Source organism: Dasypus novemcinctus, unplaced genomic scaffold, assembly GCF_030445035.2.
Source record: "Dasypus novemcinctus isolate mDasNov1 unplaced genomic scaffold, mDasNov1.1.hap2 scaffold_119, whole genome shotgun sequence".
In the NCBI taxonomy this organism is placed as follows: Eukaryota; Metazoa; Chordata; class Mammalia; order Cingulata; family Dasypodidae; genus Dasypus; species Dasypus novemcinctus.
Genome location: NW_026688148.1, coordinates 1,652,374 through 1,678,217, shown reverse-complemented (window position 1 = coordinate 1,678,217; position 25,844 = coordinate 1,652,374).

Here is a 25,844-nt window from a genome sequence, read left to right as displayed (position 1 = left end):
GCTGGTTTTAGAGATAGGAATGTTAGCACAAAAACTGAAAGAAAGGAGATAGCTGCAAAATCTCTGCACACCGTGCTTAGTTCTCAGAAGTAAATCATATGTGCCATGTTGTTTCAATTAGGATTAAAGAGGTAGCTGTTATACCCTCGGTTATGGATTCCCATAAATAAACGCTAGTTTCAGAGATAGGAATGTTAGCACAAATACTGAACGAGAGGAGATTGCTGCAAAATCTCTGCACACAATGCTTAGTTCTCAGAAGTAAATCATATGTGCCATGTTGTTTCATTTAGGTTTGAAAAGGTTGCTGTTATTCCCTCGGTTATGGATTCCCATATAATAAACCCTAGTTTCAGAGATAGGAATGTTAGCACAAACACTGAAGGAGAGGAGATAGCTGCAAATTCTCTGCACAAAATGCTTAGTTCTCAGAAGTAAATCATATGTGCCATGTTGTTTCCTTTAGGTTTAAAGAGTTAGCTCCTATAACCCGGGTTATGCTTTCCTGTTCTCTAAAGGCTAGTTTTAGAGATATGCATATTAGCACTAAAACTGAAGGAAAGGAGATAGCTGCAAAATCTCTGCACACAAAGCTTAGTTCTCAGAAGAAAATCATATGTGCAGTGTTGGTTATTTAGTTTTAAAGAGTTAGCTGCTATACCCTCGCTTATGCTTTCCTATAAAGTAAAGGCTAGTTTTAGAGATAGGAATGTTAGCGCAAAAACTGAAGGAAAGGAGATAGCTGCAAACTCTCTGCACTCAATGCTTAGTTCTCAGAAGTAAATCATAAGTGCCATGTCGTTTCATTTAGGTTTAAAGAGTTAGCTTCTATACCCCGGGTCATGCTTTCCTGTCCTGTAAATGCTAGTTTTAGAGATATGCATATTAGCACTATAACTGAAGTTAAGGAGATAGCTGCAAAATCTCTGCACACAATGCTTAGTTCTCAGAAGTAAGTCACATGTGCCATGTTGTTTCATTTAGGTTTAAAGAGGTAGCTCTTATACCCTCGGTTATGGATTCCCATAAATAAACGCTAGTTTCAGATATAGGAATGTTGGCACAAAAACTGAAGGAGAGGAGATAGCTGCAAAATCTCTCCACACAATGCTTAGTTCTCAGAAGTAAATCATATGTGCCTTGTTGTTTCATTTTGGTTTAAAGAGTTACCTGCTATAACCTCGGTTATGCATTCATATATAGAAAATGCTAGTTTTAGAGATAAGAGTGTGAGCACAAAAACTGAAGGAGAGGAGATAGCTGCAAAATCTTTGCACACCAACCTTAGTTGTCAGAAGCAAATCATATGTACCATACTTTTTAAGGTAGGTTTAAAGAGTTAGCTACTATACCCCGGTTATGATTTCCCGTAGTTTAAATGCTAGTTTTAGAGATAGCCATATTATCACAAAAAGTGAAGGAAAGGAGATAGCTGCAAAATCTCTGCACGCATTGCTTACTTCCCTAAAGTAAAGCACATGTAACATCCTCTTTCAAGTAAGTTTAAAGAGTTAACTGCTCTACCCTCGGTTATGCTTTCCTATATAGTAAATACTAGTTTTAGAGATAGGAATATTAGCACAAAAACTGAAGGAAAGGAGATCGCTGCCAAATCTCTGCAAGCAATGCTTAGTACTCAGAAGTAAGTCATATGTGCTTTGTTGTTTCATTTAGGTTTAAAGAATTACCTGCTATACCCTCGGTTATGCTTTCCTACATAGAAAAAGCTAGTTTTAGAGATAGGAATGTTAGCACATAAACTGAAGGAAAGGAGATAGCTGCAAAATCTCTGCACACCATCCTTAGTTCTCAGAAGCAAATAATGTGTACCATGCCATTTAAGGGAGGTTTAAAGAGTTAGCTGCTATACCCCGGTTATGCTTTCCTATAGGGTAAAGGCTAGTATTAGAGATAGCCATATTATCACAAAAAGTGAAGGAAAGGAGATAGCTGCAAAATCTCTGCCAACAATGCTTAGTTCTCAGAAGTAAGTCATATGTGCCATGTTGTTTCATTTAGGTTTAAAGAGGTAGCTGTTATACCCTCAGTTATGGATTCCCATAAATAAACCCTAGTTTCAGAGATAGGAATGTTAGCACAAAAACTGAAGGAAAGGAGATAGCGGCAAAATCTCTGCACACAATGCTTAGTTCTCAGAAGTAAATCATATGTACCATGCTTTTTCATGTAGGTTTAAAGAGTTAGCTGCTGTACTGCCGTTTATGCTTTCCCATAGTGTAAATGCGAGTTTTAGAGATAGGCATATTTACACAAAAACTGAAGGATAGGGGATAGCCACAAAATCTCTGCACACATTGCTTAGTTCTCAGAAATAAATAATAAGTACCATCTTCTTTCATTTAAGTTTAAAGAGTTAGCTGCTAAACACTCGGTTATGCTTTCCTATACTGTAAAGGCTAGTTTTAGACATAGGAATGTTAGCACAAGAACTGAAGGAGAGGAGATAGCTGCAAAATCTCTCCACACAATGCTTAGTTCTCAGAAGTAAATCATATGTGCCTTGTTGTTTCATTTTGGTTTAAAGAGTTACCTGCTATAACCTCGGTTATGCATTCATATATAGAAAATGCTAGTTTTAGAGATAGGAGTGTGAGCACAAAAACTGAAGGAAAGGAGATAGCTGCAAAATCCTTGCACACCAACCTTAGTTGTCAGAAGCAAATCATATGTACCATACTTTTTAAGGTAGGTTTAAAGAGTTAGCTACTATACCCCGGTTATGATTTCCCATAGTTTAAATGCCAGTTTTAGAGATAGCCATATTATCACAAAAAGTGAAGGAAAGGAGATAGCCCAAAATCTCTGCACACAATGCTCAGTTCTCAGAAGTAAATCATATGGGCCATATACTTTCATTTAGGTTTAAAGAGGTAGCTGTTATACCCTCGGTTATGGATTCCCATATAATAAACCTAATTGCAGAGATAGGAATGTTAGCACAACAACTTAAGGAGAGGAGATAGCTGCAAAATCTCTGCACACAATGCTTAGTTCTCAGAAGGAAATCATATGTATCATGCTTTTTAACGTAGGTTTAAAGAGTTAGCTGCTGTCCCCCCGGTTATGCTTTCCCATAGTGTAAATGCTAGTTTTTGAGATAGGCATATCAGCACAAAAACTGAAGGATAGGGGATAGCCACAAAATCTCTGCACACAATGCTTAGTTCTCAGAAGTAAATCATATGTGCCATGTTGTTTCAATTAGGATTAAAGAGGTAGCTGTTATACCCTCGGTTATGGATTCCCATAAATAAACGCTAGTTTCAGAGATAGGAATGTTAGCACAAATACTGAACGAGAGGAGATTGCTGCAAAATCTCTGCACACAATGCTTAGTTCTCAGAAGTAAATCATATGTGCCATGTTGTTTCATTTAGGTTTGAAAAGGTTGCTGTTATTCCCTCGGTTATGGATTCCCATATAATAAACCCTAGTTTCAGAGATAGGAATGTTAGCACAAACACTGAAGGAGAGGAGATAGCTGCAAATTCTCTGCACAAAATGCTTAGTTCTCAGAAGTAAATCATATGTGCCATGTTGTTTCCTTTAGGTTTAAAGAGTTAGCTCCTATAACCCGGGTTATGCTTTCCTGTTCTCTAAAGGCTAGTTTTAGAGATATGCATATTAGCACTAAAACTGAAGGAAAGGAGATAGCTGCAAAATCTCTGCACACAAAGCTTAGTTCTCAGAAGAAAATCATATGTGCAGTGTTGGTTATTTAGTTTTAAAGAGTTAGCTGCTATACCCTCGCTTATGCTTTCCTATAAAGTAAAGGCTAGTTTTAGAGATAGGAATGTTAGCGCAAAAACTGAAGGAAAGGAGATAGCTGCAAACTCTCTGCACTCAATGCTTAGTTCTCAGAAGTAAATCATAAGTGCCATGTCGTTTCATTTAGGTTTAAAGAGTTAGCTTCTATACCCCGGGTCATGCTTTCCTGTCCTGTAAATGCTAGTTTTAGAGATATGCATATTAGCACTATAACTGAAGTTAAGGAGATAGCTGCAAAATCTCTGCACACAATGCTTAGTTCTCAGAAGTAAGTCACATGTGCCATGTTGTTTCATTTAGGTTTAAAGAGGTAGCTCTTATACCCTCGGTTATGGATTCCCATAAATAAACGCTAGTTTCAGATATAGGAATGTTGGCACAAAAACTGAAGGAGAGGAGATAGCTGCAAAATCTCTCCACACAATGCTTAGTTCTCAGAAGTAAATCATATGTGCCTTGTTGTTTCATTTTGGTTTAAAGAGTTACCTGCTATAACCTCGGTTATGCATTCATATATAGAAAATGCTAGTTTTAGAGATAAGAGTGTGAGCACAAAAACTGAAGGAGAGGAGATAGCTGCAAAATCTTTGCACACCAACCTTAGTTGTCAGAAGCAAATCATATGTACCATACTTTTTAAGGTAGGTTTAAAGAGTTAGCTACTATACCCCGGTTATGATTTCCCGTAGTTTAAATGCTAGTTTTAGAGATAGCCATATTATCACAAAAAGTGAAGGAAAGGAGATAGCTGCAAAATCTCTGCACGCATTGCTTACTTCCCTAAAGTAAAGCACATGTAACATCCTCTTTCAAGTAAGTTTAAAGAGTTAACTGCTCTACCCTCGGTTATGCTTTCCTATATAGTAAATACTAGTTTTAGAGATAGGAATATTAGCACAAAAACTGAAGGAAAGGAGATCGCTGCCAAATCTCTGCAAGCAATGCTTAGTACTCAGAAGTAAGTCATATGTGCTTTGTTGTTTCATTTAGGTTTAAAGAATTACCTGCTATACCCTCGGTTATGCTTTCCTACATAGAAAAAGCTAGTTTTAGAGATAGGAATGTTAGCACATAAACTGAAGGAAAGGAGATAGCTGCAAAATCTCTGCACACCATCCTTAGTTCTCAGAAGCAAATAATGTGTACCATGCCATTTAAGGGAGGTTTAAAGAGTTAGCTGCTATACCCCGGTTATGCTTTCCTATAGGGTAAAGGCTAGTATTAGAGATAGCCATATTATCACAAAAAGTGAAGGAAAGGAGATAGCTGCAAAATCTCTGCCAACAATGCTTAGTTCTCAGAAGTAAGTCATATGTGCCATGTTGTTTCATTTAGGTTTAAAGAGGTAGCTGTTATACCCTCAGTTATGGATTCCCATAAATAAACCCTAGTTTCAGAGATAGGAATGTTAGCACAAAAACTGAAGGAAAGGAGATAGCGGCAAAATCTCTGCACACAATGCTTAGTTCTCAGAAGTAAATCATATGTACCATGCTTTTTCATGTAGGTTTAAAGAGTTAGCTGCTGTACTGCCGTTTATGCTTTCCCATAGTGTAAATGCGAGTTTTAGAGATAGGCATATTTACACAAAAACTGAAGGATAGGGGATAGCCACAAAATCTCTGCACACATTGCTTAGTTCTCAGAAATAAATAATAAGTACCATCTTCTTTCATTTAAGTTTAAAGAGTTAGCTGCTAAACACTCGGTTATGCTTTCCTATACTGTAAAGGCTAGTTTTAGACATAGGAATGTTAGCACAAGAACTGAAGGAGAGGAGATAGCTGCAAAATCTCTCCACACAATGCTTAGTTCTCAGAAGTAAATCATATGTGCCTTGTTGTTTCATTTTGGTTTAAAGAGTTACCTGCTATAACCTCGGTTATGCATTCATATATAGAAAATGCTAGTTTTAGAGATAGGAGTGTGAGCACAAAAACTGAAGGAAAGGAGATAGCTGCAAAATCCTTGCACACCAACCTTAGTTGTCAGAAGCAAATCATATGTACCATACTTTTTAAGGTAGGTTTAAAGAGTTAGCTACTATACCCCGGTTATGATTTCCCATAGTTTAAATGCCAGTTTTAGAGATAGCCATATTATCACAAAAAGTGAAGGAAAGGAGATAGCCCAAAATCTCTGCACACAATGCTCAGTTCTCAGAAGTAAATCATATGGGCCATGTACTTTCATTTAGGTTTAAAGAGGTAGCTGTTATACCCTCGGTTATGGATTCCCATATAATAAACCTAATTGCAGAGATAGGAATGTTAGCACAACAACTTAAGGAGAGGAGATAGCTGCAAAATCTCTGCACACAATGCTTAGTTCTCAGAAGGAAATCATATGTATCATGCTTTTTAACGTAGGTTTAAAGAGTTAGCTGCTGTCCCCCCGGTTATGCTTTCCCATAGTGTAAATGCTAGTTTTTGAGATAGGCATATCAGCACAAAAACTGAAGGATAGGGGATAGCCACAAAATCTCTGCACACAATGCTTAGTTCTCAGAAGTAAATCATATGTGCCATGTTGTTTCATTTAGTTTTAAAGACTTAGCTTCTATACCCTCGCTTATGCTTTCCTATATAGTAAATGCTGGTTTTAGAGATAGGAATGTTAGCACAAAAACTGAAAGAAAGGAGATAGCTGCAAAATCTCTGCACACCGTGCTTAGTTCTCAGAAGTAAATCATATGTGCCATGTTGTTTCAATTAGGATTAAAGAGGTAGCTGTTATACCCTCGGTTATGGATTCCCATAAATAAACGCTAGTTTCAGAGATAGGAATGTTAGCACAAATACTGAACGAGAGGAGATTGCTGCAAAATCTCTGCACACAATGCTTAGTTCTCAGAAGTAAATCATATGTGCCATGTTGTTTCATTTAGGTTTGAAAAGGTTGCTGTTATTCCCTCGGTTATGGATTCCCATATAATAAACCCTAGTTTCAGAGATAGGAATGTTAGCACAAACACTGAAGGAGAGGAGATAGCTGCAAATTCTCTGCACAAAATGCTTAGTTCTCAGAAGTAAATCATATGTGCCATGTTGTTTCCTTTAGGTTTAAAGAGTTAGCTCCTATAACCCGGGTTATGCTTTCCTGTTCTCTAAAGGCTAGTTTTAGAGATATGCATATTAGCACTAAAACTGAAGGAAAGGAGATAGCTGCAAAATCTCTGCACACAAAGCTTAGTTCTCAGAAGAAAATCATATGTGCAGTGTTGGTTATTTAGTTTTAAAGAGTTAGCTGCTATACCCTCGCTTATGCTTTCCTATAAAGTAAAGGCTAGTTTTAGAGATAGGAATGTTAGCGCAAAAACTGAAGGAAAGGAGATAGCTGCAAACTCTCTGCACTCAATGCTTAGTTCTCAGAAGTAAATCATAAGTGCCATGTCGTTTCATTTAGGTTTAAAGAGTTAGCTTCTATACCCCGGGTCATGCTTTCCTGTCCTGTAAATGCTAGTTTTAGAGATATGCATATTAGCACTATAACTGAAGTTAAGGAGATAGCTGCAAAATCTCTGCACACAATGCTTAGTTCTCAGAAGTAAGTCACATGTGCCATGTTGTTTCATTTAGGTTTAAAGAGGTAGCTCTTATACCCTCGGTTATGGATTCCCATAAATAAACGCTAGTTTCAGATATAGGAATGTTGGCACAAAAACTGAAGGAGAGGAGATAGCTGCAAAATCTCTCCACACAATGCTTAGTTCTCAGAAGTAAATCATATGTGCCTTGTTGTTTCATTTTGGTTTAAAGAGTTACCTGCTATAACCTCGGTTATGCATTCATATATAGAAAATGCTAGTTTTAGAGATAGGAGTGTGAGCACAAAAACTGAAGGAAAGGAGATAGCTGCAAAATCCTTGCACACCAACCTTAGTTGTCAGAAGCAAATCATATGTACCATACTTTTTAAGGTAGGTTTAAAGAGTTAGCTACTATACCCCGGTTATGATTTCCCATAGTTTAAATGCCAGTTTTAGAGATAGCCATATTATCACAAAAAGTGAAGGAAAGGAGATAGCCCAAAATCTCTGCACACAATGCTCAGTTCTCAGAAGTAAATCATATGGGCCATGTACTTTCATTTAGGTTTAAAGAGGTAGCTGTTATACCCTCGGTTATGGATTCCCATATAATAAACCTAATTGCAGAGATAGGAATGTTAGCACAACAACTTAAGGAGAGGAGATAGCTGCAAAATCTCTGCACACAATGCTTAGTTCTCAGAAGGAAATCATATGTATCATGCTTTTTAACGTAGGTTTAAAGAGTTAGCTGCTGTCCCCCCGGTTATGCTTTCCCATAGTGTAAATGCTAGTTTTTGAGATAGGCATATCAGCACAAAAACTGAAGGATAGGGGATAGCCACAAAATCTCTGCACACAGTGCTTAGTTCTCAGAAGTAAATCATATGTGCCATGTTGTTTCATTTAGTTTTAAAGACTTAGCTTCTATACCCTCGCTTATGCTTTCCTATATAGTAAATGCTGGTTTTAGAGATAGGAATGTTAGCACAAAAACTGAAAGAAAGGAGATAGCTGCAAAATCTCTGCACACCGTGCTTAGTTCTCAGAAGTAAATCATATGTGCCATGTTGTTTCAATTAGGATTAAAGAGGTAGCTGTTATACCCTCGGTTATGGATTCCCATAAATAAACGCTAGTTTCAGAGATAGGAATGTTAGCACAAATACTGAACGAGAGGAGATTGCTGCAAAATCTCTGCACACAATGCTTAGTTCTCAGAAGTAAATCATATGTGCCATGTTGTTTCATTTAGGTTTGAAAAGGTTGCTGTTATTCCCTCGGTTATGGATTCCCATATAATAAACCCTAGTTTCAGAGATAGGAATGTTAGCACAAACACTGAAGGAGAGGAGATAGCTGCAAATTCTCTGCACAAAATGCTTAGTTCTCAGAAGTAAATCATATGTGCCATGTTGTTTCCTTTAGGTTTAAAGAGTTAGCTCCTATAACCCGGGTTATGCTTTCCTGTTCTCTAAAGGCTAGTTTTAGAGATATGCATATTAGCACTAAAACTGAAGGAAAGGAGATAGCTGCAAAATCTCTGCACACAAAGCTTAGTTCTCAGAAGAAAATCATATGTGCAGTGTTGGTTATTTAGTTTTAAAGAGTTAGCTGCTATACCCTCGCTTATGCTTTCCTATAAAGTAAAGGCTAGTTTTAGAGATAGGAATGTTAGCGCAAAAACTGAAGGAAAGGAGATAGCTGCAAACTCTCTGCACTCAATGCTTAGTTCTCAGAAGTAAATCATAAGTGCCATGTCGTTTCATTTAGGTTTAAAGAGTTAGCTTCTATACCCCGGGTCATGCTTTCCTGTCCTGTAAATGCTAGTTTTAGAGATATGCATATTAGCACTATAACTGAAGTTAAGGAGATAGCTGCAAAATCTCTGCACACAATGCTTAGTTCTCAGAAGTAAGTCACATGTGCCATGTTGTTTCATTTAGGTTTAAAGAGGTAGCTCTTATACCCTCGGTTATGGATTCCCATAAATAAACGCTAGTTTCAGATATAGGAATGTTGGCACAAAAACTGAAGGAGAGGAGATAGCTGCAAAATCTCTCCACACAATGCTTAGTTCTCAGAAGTAAATCATATGTGCCTTGTTGTTTCATTTTGGTTTAAAGAGTTACCTGCTATAACCTCGGTTATGCATTCATATATAGAAAATGCTAGTTTTAGAGATAAGAGTGTGAGCACAAAAACTGAAGGAGAGGAGATAGCTGCAAAATCTTTGCACACCAACCTTAGTTGTCAGAAGCAAATCATATGTACCATACTTTTTAAGGTAGGTTTAAAGAGTTAGCTACTATACCCCGGTTATGATTTCCCGTAGTTTAAATGCTAGTTTTAGAGATAGCCATATTATCACAAAAAGTGAAGGAAAGGAGATAGCTGCAAAATCTCTGCACGCATTGCTTACTTCCCTAAAGTAAAGCACATGTAACATCCTCTTTCAAGTAAGTTTAAAGAGTTAACTGCTCTACCCTCGGTTATGCTTTCCTATATAGTAAATACTAGTTTTAGAGATAGGAATATTAGCACAAAAACTGAAGGAAAGGAGATCGCTGCCAAATCTCTGCAAGCAATGCTTAGTACTCAGAAGTAAGTCATATGTGCTTTGTTGTTTCATTTAGGTTTAAAGAATTACCTGCTATACCCTCGGTTATGCTTTCCTACATAGAAAAAGCTAGTTTTAGAGATAGGAATGTTAGCACATAAACTGAAGGAAAGGAGATAGCTGCAAAATCTCTGCACACCATCCTTAGTTCTCAGAAGCAAATAATGTGTACCATGCCATTTAAGGGAGGTTTAAAGAGTTAGCTGCTATACCCCGGTTATGCTTTCCTATAGGGTAAAGGCTAGTATTAGAGATAGCCATATTATCACAAAAAGTGAAGGAAAGGAGATAGCTGCAAAATCTCTGCCAACAATGCTTAGTTCTCAGAAGTAAGTCATATGTGCCATGTTGTTTCATTTAGGTTTAAAGAGGTAGCTGTTATACCCTCAGTTATGGATTCCCATAAATAAACCCTAGTTTCAGAGATAGGAATGTTAGCACAAAAACTGAAGGAAAGGAGATAGCGGCAAAATCTCTGCACACAATGCTTAGTTCTCAGAAGTAAATCATATGTACCATGCTTTTTCATGTAGGTTTAAAGAGTTAGCTGCTGTACTGCCGTTTATGCTTTCCCATAGTGTAAATGCGAGTTTTAGAGATAGGCATATTTACACAAAAACTGAAGGATAGGGGATAGCCACAAAATCTCTGCACACATTGCTTAGTTCTCAGAAATAAATAATAAGTACCATCTTCTTTCATTTAAGTTTAAAGAGTTAGCTGCTAAACACTCGGTTATGCTTTCCTATACTGTAAAGGCTAGTTTTAGACATAGGAATGTTAGCACAAGAACTGAAGGAGAGGAGATAGCTGCAAAATCTCTCCACACAATGCTTAGTTCTCAGAAGTAAATCATATGTGCCTTGTTGTTTCATTTTGGTTTAAAGAGTTACCTGCTATAACCTCGGTTATGCATTCATATATAGAAAATGCTAGTTTTAGAGATAGGAGTGTGAGCACAAAAACTGAAGGAAAGGAGATAGCTGCAAAATCCTTGCACACCAACCTTAGTTGTCAGAAGCAAATCATATGTACCATACTTTTTAAGGTAGGTTTAAAGAGTTAGCTACTATACCCCGGTTATGATTTCCCATAGTTTAAATGCCAGTTTTAGAGATAGCCATATTATCACAAAAAGTGAAGGAAAGGAGATAGCCCAAAATCTCTGCACACAATGCTCAGTTCTCAGAAGTAAATCATATGGGCCATGTACTTTCATTTAGGTTTAAAGAGGTAGCTGTTATACCCTCGGTTATGGATTCCCATATAATAAACCTAATTGCAGAGATAGGAATGTTAGCACAACAACTTAAGGAGAGGAGATAGCTGCAAAATCTCTGCACACAATGCTTAGTTCTCAGAAGGAAATCATATGTATCATGCTTTTTAACGTAGGTTTAAAGAGTTAGCTGCTGTCCCCCCGGTTATGCTTTCCCATAGTGTAAATGCTAGTTTTTGAGATAGGCATATCAGCACAAAAACTGAAGGATAGGGGATAGCCACAAAATCTCTGCACACAATGCTTAGTTCTCAGAAGTAAATCATATGTGCCATGTTGTTTCATTTAGTTTTAAAGACTTAGCTTCTATACCCTCGCTTATGCTTTCCTATATAGTAAATGCTGGTTTTAGAGATAGGAATGTTAGCACAAAAACTGAAAGAAAGGAGATAGCTGCAAAATCTCTGCACACCGTGCTTAGTTCTCAGAAGTAAATCATATGTGCCATGTTGTTTCAATTAGGATTAAAGAGGTAGCTGTTATACCCTCGGTTATGGATTCCCATAAATAAACGCTAGTTTCAGAGATAGGAATGTTAGCACAAATACTGAACGAGAGGAGATTGCTGCAAAATCTCTGCACACAATGCTTAGTTCTCAGAAGTAAATCATATGTGCCATGTTGTTTCATTTAGGTTTGAAAAGGTTGCTGTTATTCCCTCGGTTATGGATTCCCATATAATAAACCCTAGTTTCAGAGATAGGAATGTTAGCACAAACACTGAAGGAGAGGAGATAGCTGCAAATTCTCTGCACAAAATGCTTAGTTCTCAGAAGTAAATCATATGTGCCATGTTGTTTCCTTTAGGTTTAAAGAGTTAGCTCCTATAACCCGGGTTATGCTTTCCTGTTCTCTAAAGGCTAGTTTTAGAGATATGCATATTAGCACTAAAACTGAAGGAAAGGAGATAGCTGCAAAATCTCTGCACACAAAGCTTAGTTCTCAGAAGAAAATCATATGTGCAGTGTTGGTTATTTAGTTTTAAAGAGTTAGCTGCTATACCCTCGCTTATGCTTTCCTATAAAGTAAAGGCTAGTTTTAGAGATAGGAATGTTAGCGCAAAAACTGAAGGAAAGGAGATAGCTGCAAACTCTCTGCACTCAATGCTTAGTTCTCAGAAGTAAATCATAAGTGCCATGTCGTTTCATTTAGGTTTAAAGAGTTAGCTTCTATACCCCGGGTCATGCTTTCCTGTCCTGTAAATGCTAGTTTTAGAGATATGCATATTAGCACTATAACTGAAGTTAAGGAGATAGCTGCAAAATCTCTGCACACAATGCTTAGTTCTCAGAAGTAAGTCACATGTGCCATGTTGTTTCATTTAGGTTTAAAGAGGTAGCTCTTATACCCTCGGTTATGGATTCCCATAAATAAACGCTAGTTTCAGATATAGGAATGTTGGCACAAAAACTGAAGGAGAGGAGATAGCTGCAAAATCTCTCCACACAATGCTTAGTTCTCAGAAGTAAATCATATGTGCCTTGTTGTTTCATTTTGGTTTAAAGAGTTACCTGCTATAACCTCGGTTATGCATTCATATATAGAAAATGCTAGTTTTAGAGATAGGAGTGTGAGCACAAAAACTGAAGGAAAGGAGATAGCTGCAAAATCCTTGCACACCAACCTTAGTTGTCAGAAGCAAATCATATGTACCATACTTTTTAAGGTAGGTTTAAAGAGTTAGCTACTATACCCCGGTTATGATTTCCCATAGTTTAAATGCCAGTTTTAGAGATAGCCATATTATCACAAAAAGTGAAGGAAAGGAGATAGCCCAAAATCTCTGCACACAATGCTCAGTTCTCAGAAGTAAATCATATGGGCCATGTACTTTCATTTAGGTTTAAAGAGGTAGCTGTTATACCCTCGGTTATGGATTCCCATATAATAAACCTAATTGCAGAGATAGGAATGTTAGCACAACAACTTAAGGAGAGGAGATAGCTGCAAAATCTCTGCACACAATGCTTAGTTCTCAGAAGGAAATCATATGTATCATGCTTTTTAACGTAGGTTTAAAGAGTTAGCTGCTGTCCCCCCGGTTATGCTTTCCCATAGTGTAAATGCTAGTTTTTGAGATAGGCATATCAGCACAAAAACTGAAGGATAGGGGATAGCCACAAAATCTCTGCACACAATGCTTAGTTCTCAGAAGTAAATCATATGTGCCATGTTGTTTCATTTAGTTTTAAAGACTTAGCTTCTATACCCTCGCTTATGCTTTCCTATATAGTAAATGCTGGTTTTAGAGATAGGAATGTTAGCACAAAAACTGAAAGAAAGGAGATAGCTGCAAAATCTCTGCACACCGTGCTTAGTTCTCAGAAGTAAATCATATGTGCCATGTTGTTTCAATTAGGATTAAAGAGGTAGCTGTTATACCCTCGGTTATGGATTCCCATAAATAAACGCTAGTTTCAGAGATAGGAATGTTAGCACAAATACTGAACGAGAGGAGATTGCTGCAAAATCTCTGCACACAATGCTTAGTTCTCAGAAGTAAATCATATGTGCCATGTTGTTTCATTTAGGTTTGAAAAGGTTGCTGTTATTCCCTCGGTTATGGATTCCCATATAATAAACCCTAGTTTCAGAGATAGGAATGTTAGCACAAACACTGAAGGAGAGGAGATAGCTGCAAATTCTCTGCACAAAATGCTTAGTTCTCAGAAGTAAATCATATGTGCCATGTTGTTTCCTTTAGGTTTAAAGAGTTAGCTCCTATAACCCGGGTTATGCTTTCCTGTTCTCTAAAGGCTAGTTTTAGAGATATGCATATTAGCACTAAAACTGAAGGAAAGGAGATAGCTGCAAAATCTCTGCACACAAAGCTTAGTTCTCAGAAGAAAATCATATGTGCAGTGTTGGTTATTTAGTTTTAAAGAGTTAGCTGCTATACCCTCGCTTATGCTTTCCTATAAAGTAAAGGCTAGTTTTAGAGATAGGAATGTTAGCGCAAAAACTGAAGGAAAGGAGATAGCTGCAAACTCTCTGCACTCAATGCTTAGTTCTCAGAAGTAAATCATAAGTGCCATGTCGTTTCATTTAGGTTTAAAGAGTTAGCTTCTATACCCCGGGTCATGCTTTCCTGTCCTGTAAATGCTAGTTTTAGAGATATGCATATTAGCACTATAACTGAAGTTAAGGAGATAGCTGCAAAATCTCTGCACACAATGCTTAGTTCTCAGAAGTAAGTCACATGTGCCATGTTGTTTCATTTAGGTTTAAAGAGGTAGCTCTTATACCCTCGGTTATGGATTCCCATAAATAAACGCTAGTTTCAGATATAGGAATGTTGGCACAAAAACTGAAGGAGAGGAGATAGCTGCAAAATCTCTCCACACAATGCTTAGTTCTCAGAAGTAAATCATATGTGCCTTGTTGTTTCATTTTGGTTTAAAGAGTTACCTGCTATAACCTCGGTTATGCATTCATATATAGAAAATGCTAGTTTTAGAGATAGGAGTGTGAGCACAAAAACTGAAGGAAAGGAGATAGCTGCAAAATCCTTGCACACCAACCTTAGTTGTCAGAAGCAAATCATATGTACCATACTTTTTAAGGTAGGTTTAAAGAGTTAGCTACTATACCCCGGTTATGATTTCCCATAGTTTAAATGCCAGTTTTAGAGATAGCCATATTATCACAAAAAGTGAAGGAAAGGAGATAGCCCAAAATCTCTGCACACAATGCTCAGTTCTCAGAAGTAAATCATATGGGCCATGTACTTTCATTTAGGTTTAAAGAGGTAGCTGTTATACCCTCGGTTATGGATTCCCATATAATAAACCTAATTGCAGAGATAGGAATGTTAGCACAACAACTTAAGGAGAGGAGATAGCTGCAAAATCTCTGCACACAATGCTTAGTTCTCAGAAGGAAATCATATGTATCATGCTTTTTAACGTAGGTTTAAAGAGTTAGCTGCTGTCCCCCCGGTTATGCTTTCCCATAGTGTAAATGCTAGTTTTTGAGATAGGCATATCAGCACAAAAACTGAAGGATAGGGGATAGCCACAAAATCTCTGCACACAATGCTTAGTTCTCAGAAGTAAATCATATGTGCCATGTTGTTTCATTTAGTTTTAAAGACTTAGCTTCTATACCCTCGCTTATGCTTTCCTATATAGTAAATGCTGGTTTTAGAGATAGGAATGTTAGCACAAAAACTGAAAGAAAGGAGATAGCTGCAAAATCTCTGCACACCGTGCTTAGTTCTCAGAAGTAAATCATATGTGCCATGTTGTTTCAATTAGGATTAAAGAGGTAGCTGTTATACCCTCGGTTATGGATTCCCATAAATAAACGCTAGTTTCAGAGATAGGAATGTTAGCACAAATACTGAACGAGAGGAGATTGCTGCAAAATCTCTGCACACAATGCTTAGTTCTCAGAAGTAAATCATATGTGCCATGTTGTTTCATTTAGGTTTGAAAAGGTTGCTGTTATTCCCTCGGTTATGGATTCCCATATAATAAACCCTAGTTTCAGAGATAGGAATGTTAGCACAAACACTGAAGGAGAGGAGATAGCTGCAAATTCTCTGCACAAAATGCTTAGTTCTCAGAAGTAAATCATATGTGCCATGTTGTTTCCTTTAGGTTTAAAGAGTTAGCTCCTATAACCCGGGTTATGCTTTCCTGTTCTCTAAAGGCTAGTTTTAGAGATATGCATATTAGCACTAAAACTGAAGGAAAGGAGATAGCTGCAAAATCTCTGCACACAAAGCTTAGTTCTCAGAAGAAAATCATATGTGCAGTGTTGGTTATTTAGTTTTAAAGAGTTAGCTGCTATACCCTCGCTTATGCTTTCCTATAAAGTAAAGGCTAGTTTTAGAGATAGGAATGTTAGCGCAAAAACTGAAGGAAAGGAGATAGCTGCAAACTCTCTGCACTCAATGCTTAGTTCTCAGAAGTAAATCATAAGTGCCATGTCGTTTCATTTAGGTTTAAAGAGTTAGCTTCTATACCCCGGGTCATGCTTTCCTGTCCTGTAAATGCTAGTTTTAGAGATATGCATATTAGCACTATAACTGAAGTTAAGGAGATAGCTGCAAAATCTCTGCACACAATGCTTAGTTCTCAGAAGTAAGTCACATGTGCCATGTTGTTTCATTTAGGTTTAAAGAGGTAGCTCTTATACCCTCGGTTATGGATTCCCATAAATAAACGCTAGTTTCAGATATAGGAATGTTGGCACAAAAACTGAAGGAGAGGAGATAGCTGCAAAATCTCTCCACACAATGCTTAGTTCTCAGAAGTAAATCATATGTGCCTTGTTGTTTCATTTTGGTTTAAAGAGTTACCTGCTATAACCTCGGTTATGCATTCATATATAGAAAATGCTAGTTTTAGAGATAAGAGTGTGAGCACAAAAACTGAAGGAGAGGAGATAGCTGCAAAATCTTTGCACACCAACCTTAGTTGTCAGAAGCAAATCATATGTACCATACTTTTTAAGGTAGGTTTAAAGAGTTAGCTACTATACCCCGGTTATGATTTCCCGTAGTTTAAATGCTAGTTTTAGAGATAGCCATATTATCACAAAAAGTGAAGGAAAGGAGATAGCTGCAAAATCTCTGCACGCATTGCTTACTTCCCTAAAGTAAAGCACATGTAACATCCTCTTTCAAGTAAGTTTAAAGAGTTAACTGCTCTACCCTCGGTTATGCTTTCCTATATAGTAAATACTAGTTTTAGAGATAGGAATATTAGCACAAAAACTGAAGGAAAGGAGATCGCTGCCAAATCTCTGCAAGCAATGCTTAGTACTCAGAAGTAAGTCATATGTGCTTTGTTGTTTCATTTAGGTTTAAAGAATTACCTGCTATACCCTCGGTTATGCTTTCCTACATAGAAAAAGCTAGTTTTAGAGATAGGAATGTTAGCACATAAACTGAAGGAAAGGAGATAGCTGCAAAATCTCTGCACACCATCCTTAGTTCTCAGAAGCAAATAATGTGTACCATGCCATTTAAGGGAGGTTTAAAGAGTTAGCTGCTATACCCCGGTTATGCTTTCCTATAGGGTAAAGGCTAGTATTAGAGATAGCCATATTATCACAAAAAGTGAAGGAAAGGAGATAGCTGCAAAATCTCTGCCAACAATGCTTAGTTCTCAGAAGTAAGTCATATGTGCCATGTTGTTTCATTTAGGTTTAAAGAGGTAGCTGTTATACCCTCAGTTATGGATTCCCATAAATAAACCCTAGTTTCAGAGATAGGAATGTTAGCACAAAAACTGAAGGAAAGGAGATAGCGGCAAAATCTCTGCACACAATGCTTAGTTCTCAGAAGTAAATCATATGTACCATGCTTTTTCATGTAGGTTTAAAGAGTTAGCTGCTGTACTGCCGTTTATGCTTTCCCATAGTGTAAATGCGAGTTTTAGAGATAGGCATATTTACACAAAAACTGAAGGATAGGGGATAGCCACAAAATCTCTGCACACATTGCTTAGTTCTCAGAAATAAATAATAAGTACCATCTTCTTTCATTTAAGTTTAAAGAGTTAGCTGCTAAACACTCGGTTATGCTTTCCTATACTGTAAAGGCTAGTTTTAGACATAGGAATGTTAGCACAAGAACTGAAGGAGAGGAGATAGCTGCAAAATCTCTCCACACAATGCTTAGTTCTCAGAAGTAAATCATATGTGCCTTGTTGTTTCATTTTGGTTTAAAGAGTTACCTGCTATAACCTCGGTTATGCATTCATATATAGAAAATGCTAGTTTTAGAGATAGGAGTGTGAGCACAAAAACTGAAGGAAAGGAGATAGCTGCAAAATCCTTGCACACCAGCCTTAGTTGTCAGAAGCAAATCATATGTACCATACTTTTTAAGGTAGGTTTAAAGAGTTAGCTACTATACCCCGGTTATGATTTCCCATAGTTTAAATGCCAGTTTTAGAGATAGCCATATTATCACAAAAAGTGAAGGAAAGGAGATAGCCCAAAATCTCTGCACACAATGCTCAGTTCTCAGAAGTAAATCATATGGGCCATATACTTTCATTTAGGTTTAAAGAGGTAGCTGTTATACCCTCGGTTATGGATTCCCATATAATAAACCTAATTGCAGAGATAGGAATGTTAGCACAACAACTTAAGGAGAGGAGATAGCTGCAAAATCTCTGCACACAATGCTTAGTTCTCAGAAGGAAATCATATGTATCATGCTTTTTAACGTAGGTTTAAAGAGTTAGCTGCTGTCCCCCCGGTTATGCTTTCCCATAGTGTAAATGCTAGTTTTTGAGATAGGCATATCAGCACAAAAACTGAAGGATAGGGGATAGCCACAAAATCTCTGCACACAATGCTTAGTTCTCAGAAGTAAATCATATGTGCCATGTTGTTTCAATTAGGATTAAAGAGGTAGCTGTTATACCCTCGGTTATGGATTCCCATAAATAAACGCTAGTTTCAGAGATAGGAATGTTAGCACAAATACTGAACGAGAGGAGATTGCTGCAAAATCTCTGCACACAATGCTTAGTTCTCAGAAGTAAATCATATGTGCCATGTTGTTTCATTTAGGTTTGAAAAGGTTGCTGTTATTCCCTCGGTTATGGATTCCCATATAATAAACCCTAGTTTCAGAGATAGGAATGTTAGCACAAACACTGAAGGAGAGGAGATAGCTGCAAATTCTCTGCACAAAATGCTTAGTTCTCAGAAGTAAATCATATGTGCCATGTTGTTTCCTTTAGGTTTAAAGAGTTAGCTCCTATAACCCGGGTTATGCTTTCCTGTTCTCTAAAGGCTAGTTTTAGAGATATGCATATTAGCACTAAAACTGAAGGAAAGGAGATAGCTGCAAAATCTCTGCACACAAAGCTTAGTTCTCAGAAGAAAATCATATGTGCAGTGTTGGTTATTTAGTTTTAAAGAGTTAGCTGCTATACCCTCGCTTATGCTTTCCTATAAAGTAAAGGCTAGTTTTAGAGATAGGAATGTTAGCGCAAAAACTGAAGGAAAGGAGATAGCTGCAAACTCTCTGCACTCAATGCTTAGTTCTCAGAAGTAAATCATAAGTGCCATGTCGTTTCATTTAGGTTTAAAGAGTTAGCTTCTATACCCCGGGTCATGCTTTCCTGTCCTGTAAATGCTAGTTTTAGAGATATGCATATTAGCACTATAACTGAAGTTAAGGAGATAGCTGCAAAATCTCTGCACACAATGCTTAGTTCTCAGAAGTAAGTCACATGTGCCATGTTGTTTCATTTAGGTTTAAAGAGGTAGCTCTTATACCCTCGGTTATGGATTCCCATAAATAAACGCTAGTTTCAGATATAGGAATGTTGGCACAAAAACTGAAGGAGAGGAGATAGCTGCAAAATCTCTCCACACAATGCTTAGTTCTCAGAAGTAAATCATATGTGCCTTGTTGTTTCATTTTGGTTTAAAGAGTTACCTGCTATAACCTCGGTTATGCATTCATATATAGAAAATGCTAGTTTTAGAGATAAGAGTGTGAGCACAAAAACTGAAGGAGAGGAGATAGCTGCAAAATCTTTGCACACCAACCTTAGTTGTCAGAAGCAAATCATATGTACCATACTTTTTAAGGTAGGTTTAAAGAGTTAGCTACTATACCCCGGTTATGATTTCCCGTAGTTTAAATGCTAGTTTTAGAGATAGCCATATTATCACAAAAAGTGAAGGAAAGGAGATAGCTGCAAAATCTCTGCACGCATTGCTTACTTCCCTAAAGTAAAGCACATGTAACATCCTCTTTCAAGTAAGTTTAAAGAGTTAACTGCTCTACCCTCGGTTATGCTTTCCTATATAGTAAATACTAGTTTTAGAGATAGGAATATTAGCACAAAAACTGAAGGAAAGGAGATCGCTGCCAAATCTCTGCAAGCAATGCTTAGTACTCAGAAGTAAGTCATATGTGCTTTGTTGTTTCATTTAGGTTTAAAGAATTACCTGCTATACCCTCGGTTATGCTTTCCTACATAGAAAAAGCTAGTTTTAGAGATAGGAATGTTAGCACATAAACTGAAGGAAAGGAGATAGCTGCAAAATCTCTGCACACCATCCTTAGTTCTCAGAAGCAAATAATGTGTACCATGCCATTTAAGGGAGGTTTAAAGAGTTAGCTGCTATACCCCGGTTATGCTTTCCTATAGGGTAAAGGCTAGTATTAGAGATAGCCATATTATCACAAAAAGTGAAGGAAAGGAGATAGCTGCAAAATCTCTGCCAACAATGCTTAGTTCTCAGAAGTAAGTCATATGTGCCATGTTGTTTCATTTAGGTTTAAAGAGGTAGCTGTTATACCCTCAGTTATGGATTCCCATAAATAAACCCTAGTTTCAGAGATAGGAATGTTAGCACAAAAACTGAAGGAAAGGAGATAGCGGCAAAATCTCTGCACACAATGCTTAGTTCTCAGAAGTAAATCATATGTACCATGCTTTTTCATGTAGGTTTAAAGAGTTAGCTGCTGTACTGCCGTTTATGCTTTCCCATAGTGTAAATGCGAGTTTTAGAGATAGGCATATTTACACAAAAACTGAAGGATAGGGGATAGCCACAAAATCTCTGCACACATTGCTTAGTTCTCAGAAATAAATAATAAGTACCATCTTCTTTCATTTAAGTTTAAAGAGTTAGCTGCTAAACACTCGGTTATGCTTTCCTATACTGTAAAGGCTAGTTTTAGACATAGGAATGTTAGCACAAGAACTGAAGGAGAGGAGATAGCTGCAAAATCTCTCCACACAATGCTTAGTTCTCAGAAGTAAATCATATGTGCCTTGTTGTTTCATTTTGGTTTAAAGAGTTACCTGCTATAACCTCGGTTATGCATTCATATATAGAAAATGCTAGTTTTAGAGATAGGAGTGTGAGCACAAAAACTGAAGGAAAGGAGATAGCTGCAAAATCCTTGCACACCAACCTTAGTTGTCAGAAGCAAATCATATGTACCATACTTTTTAAGGTAGGTTTAAAGAGTTAGCTACTATACCCCGGTTATGATTTCCCATAGTTTAAATGCCAGTTTTAGAGATAGCCATATTATCACAAAAAGTGAAGGAAAGGAGATAGCCCAAAATCTCTGCACACAATGCTCAGTTCTCAGAAGTAAATCATATGGGCCATGTACTTTCATTTAGGTTTAAAGAGGTAGCTGTTATACCCTCGGTTATGGATTCCCATATAATAAACCTAATTGCAGAGATAGGAATGTTAGCACAACAACTTAAGGAGAGGAGATAGCTGCAAAATCTCTGCACACAATGCTTAGTTCTCAGAAGGAAATCATATGTATCATGCTTTTTAACGTAGGTTTAAAGAGTTAGCTGCTGTCCCCCCGGTTATGCTTTCCCATAGTGTAAATGCTAGTTTTTGAGATAGGCATATCAGCACAAAAACTGAAGGATAGGGGATAGCCACAAAATCTCTGCACACAATGCTTAGTTCTCAGAAGTAAATCATATGTGCCATGTTGTTTCATTTAGTTTTAAAGACTTAGCTTCTATACCCTCGCTTATGCTTTCCTATATAGTAAATGCTGGTTTTAGAGATAGGAATGTTAGCACAAAAACTGAAAGAAAGGAGATAGCTGCAAAATCTCTGCACACCGTGCTTAGTTCTCAGAAGTAAATCATATGTGCCATGTTGTTTCAATTAGGATTAAAGAGGTAGCTGTTATACCCTCGGTTATGGATTCCCATAAATAAACGCTAGTTTCAGAGATAGGAATGTTAGCACAAATACTGAACGAGAGGAGATTGCTGCAAAATCTCTGCACACAATGCTTAGTTCTCAGAAGTAAATCATATGTGCCATGTTGTTTCATTTAGGTTTGAAAAGGTTGCTGTTATTCCCTCGGTTATGGATTCCCATATAATAAACCCTAGTTTCAGAGATAGGAATGTTAGCACAAACACTGAAGGAGAGGAGATAGCTGCAAATTCTCTGCACAAAATGCTTAGTTCTCAGAAGTAAATCATATGTGCCATGTTGTTTCCTTTAGGTTTAAAGAGTTAGCTCCTATAACCCGGGTTATGCTTTCCTGTTCTCTAAAGGCTAGTTTTAGAGATATGCATATTAGCACTAAAACTGAAGGAAAGGAGATAGCTGCAAAATCTCTGCACACAAAGCTTAGTTCTCAGAAGAAAATCATATGTGCAGTGTTGGTTATTTAGTTTTAAAGAGTTAGCTGCTATACCCTCGCTTATGCTTTCCTATAAAGTAAAGGCTAGTTTTAGAGATAGGAATGTTAGCGCAAAAACTGAAGGAAAGGAGATAGCTGCAAACTCTCTGCACTCAATGCTTAGTTCTCAGAAGTAAATCATAAGTGCCATGTCGTTTCATTTAGGTTTAAAGAGTTAGCTTCTATACCCCGGGTCATGCTTTCCTGTCCTGTAAATGCTAGTTTTAGAGATATGCATATTAGCACTATAACTGAAGTTAAGGAGATAGCTGCAAAATCTCTGCACACAATGCTTAGTTCTCAGAAGTAAGTCACATGTGCCATGTTGTTTCATTTAGGTTTAAAGAGGTAGCTCTTATACCCTCGGTTATGGATTCCCATAAATAAACGCTAGTTTCAGATATAGGAATGTTGGCACAAAAACTGAAGGAGAGGAGATAGCTGCAAAATCTCTCCACACAATGCTTAGTTCTCAGAAGTAAATCATATGTGCCTTGTTGTTTCATTTTGGTTTAAAGAGTTACCTGCTATAACCTCGGTTATGCATTCATATATAGAAAATGCTAGTTTTAGAGATAGGAGTGTGAGCACAAAAACTGAAGGAAAGGAGATAGCTGCAAAATCCTTGCACACCAACCTTAGTTGTCAGAAGCAAATCATATGTACCATACTTTTTAAGGTAGGTTTAAAGAGTTAGCTACTATACCCCGGTTATGATTTCCCATAGTTTAAATGCCAGTTTTAGAGATAGCCATATTATCACAAAAAGTGAAGGAAAGGAGATAGCCCAAAATCTCTGCACACAATGCTCAGTTCTCAGAAGTAAATCATATGGGCCATGTACTTTCATTTAGGTTTAAAGAGGTAGCTGTTATACCCTCGGTTATGGATTCCCATATAATAAACCTAATTGCAGAGATAGGAATGTTAGCACAACAACTTAAGGAGAGGAGATAGCTGCAAAATCTCTGCACACAATGCTTAGTTCTCAGAAGGAAATCATATGTATCATGCTTTTTAACGTAGGTTTAAAGAGTTAGCTGCTGTCCCCCCGGTTATGCTTTCCCATAGTGTAAATGCTAGTTTTTGAGATAGGCATATCAGCACAAAAACTGAAGGATAGGGGATAGCCACAAAATCTCTGCACACAATGCTTAGTTCTCAGAAGTAAATCATATGTGCCATGTTGTTTCATTTAGTTTTAAAGACTTAGCTTCTATACCCTCGCTTATGCTTTCCTATATAGTAAATGCTGGTTTTAGAGATAGGAATGTTAGCACAAAAACTGAAAGAAAGGAGATAGCTGCAAAATCTCTGCACACCGTGCTTAGTTCTCAGAAGTAAATCATATGTGCCATGTTGTTTCAATTAGGATTAAAGAGGTAGCTGTTATACCCTCGGTTATGGATTCCCATAAATAAACGCTAGTTTCAGAGATAGGAATGTTAGCACAAATACTGAACGAGAGGAGATTGCTGCAAAATCTCTGCACACAATGCTTAGTTCTCAGAAGTAAATCATATGTGCCATGTTGTTTCATTTAGGTTTGAAAAGGTTGCTGTTATTCCCTCGGTTATGGATTCCCATATAATAAACCCTAGTTTCAGAGATAGGAATGTTAGCACAAACACTGAAGGAGAGGAGATAGCTGCAAATTCTCTGCACAAAATGCTTAGTTCTCAGAAGTAAATCATATGTGCCATGTTGTTTCCTTTAGGTTTAAAGAGTTAGCTCCTATAACCCGGGTTATGCTTTCCTGTTCTCTAAAGGCTAGTTTTAGAGATATGCATATTAGCACTAAAACTGAAGGAAAGGAGATAGCTGCAAAATCTCTGCACACAAAGCTTAGTTCTCAGAAGAAAATCATATGTGCAGTGTTGGTTATTTAGTTTTAAAGAGTTAGCTGCTATACCCTCGCTTATGCTTTCCTATAAAGTAAAGGCTAGTTTTAGAGATAGGAATGTTAGCGCAAAAACTGAAGGAAAGGAGATAGCTGCAAACTCTCTGCACTCAATGCTTAGTTCTCAGAAGTAAATCATAAGTGCCATGTCGTTTCATTTAGGTTTAAAGAGTTAGCTTCTATACCCCGGGTCATGCTTTCCTGTCCTGTAAATGCTAGTTTTAGAGATATGCATATTAGCACTATAACTGAAGTTAAGGAGATAGCTGCAAAATCTCTGCACACAATGCTTAGTTCTCAGAAGTAAGTCACATGTGCCATGTTGTTTCATTTAGGTTTAAAGAGGTAGCTCTTATACCCTCGGTTATGGATTCCCATAAATAAACGCTAGTTTCAGATATAGGAATGTTGGCACAAAAACTGAAGGAGAGGAGATAGCTGCAAAATCTCTCCACACAATGCTTAGTTCTCAGAAGTAAATCATATGTGCCTTGTTGTTTCATTTTGGTTTAAAGAGTTACCTGCTATAACCTCGGTTATGCATTCATATATAGAAAATGCTAGTTTTAGAGATAAGAGTGTGAGCACAAAAACTGAAGGAGAGGAGATAGCTGCAAAATCTTTGCACACCAACCTTAGTTGTCAGAAGCAAATCATATGTACCATACTTTTTAAGGTAGGTTTAAAGAGTTAGCTACTATACCCCGGTTATGATTTCCCGTAGTTTAAATGCTAGTTTTAGAGATAGCCATATTATCACAAAAAGTGAAGGAAAGGAGATAGCTGCAAAATCTCTGCACGCATTGCTTACTTCCCTAAAGTAAAGCACATGTAACATCCTCTTTCAAGTAAGTTTAAAGAGTTAACTGCTCTACCCTCGGTTATGCTTTCCTATATAGTAAATACTAGTTTTAGAGATAGGAATATTAGCACAAAAACTGAAGGAAAGGAGATCGCTGCCAAATCTCTGCAAGCAATGCTTAGTACTCAGAAGTAAGTCATATGTGCTTTGTTGTTTCATTTAGGTTTAAAGAATTACCTGCTATACCCTCGGTTATGCTTTCCTACATAGAAAAAGCTAGTTTTAGAGATAGGAATGTTAGCACATAAACTGAAGGAAAGGAGATAGCTGCAAAATCTCTGCACACCATCCTTAGTTCTCAGAAGCAAATAATGTGTACCATGCCATTTAAGGGAGGTTTAAAGAGTTAGCTGCTATACCCCGGTTATGCTTTCCTATAGGGTAAAGGCTAGTATTAGAGATAGCCATATTATCACAAAAAGTGAAGGAAAGGAGATAGCTGCAAAATCTCTGCCAACAATGCTTAGTTCTCAGAAGTAAGTCATATGTGCCATGTTGTTTCATTTAGGTTTAAAGAGGTAGCTGTTATACCCTCAGTTATGGATTCCCATAAATAAACCCTAGTTTCAGAGATAGGAATGTTAGCACAAAAACTGAAGGAAAGGAGATAGCGGCAAAATCTCTGCACACAATGCTTAGTTCTCAGAAGTAAATCATATGTACCATGCTTTTTCATGTAGGTTTAAAGAGTTAGCTGCTGT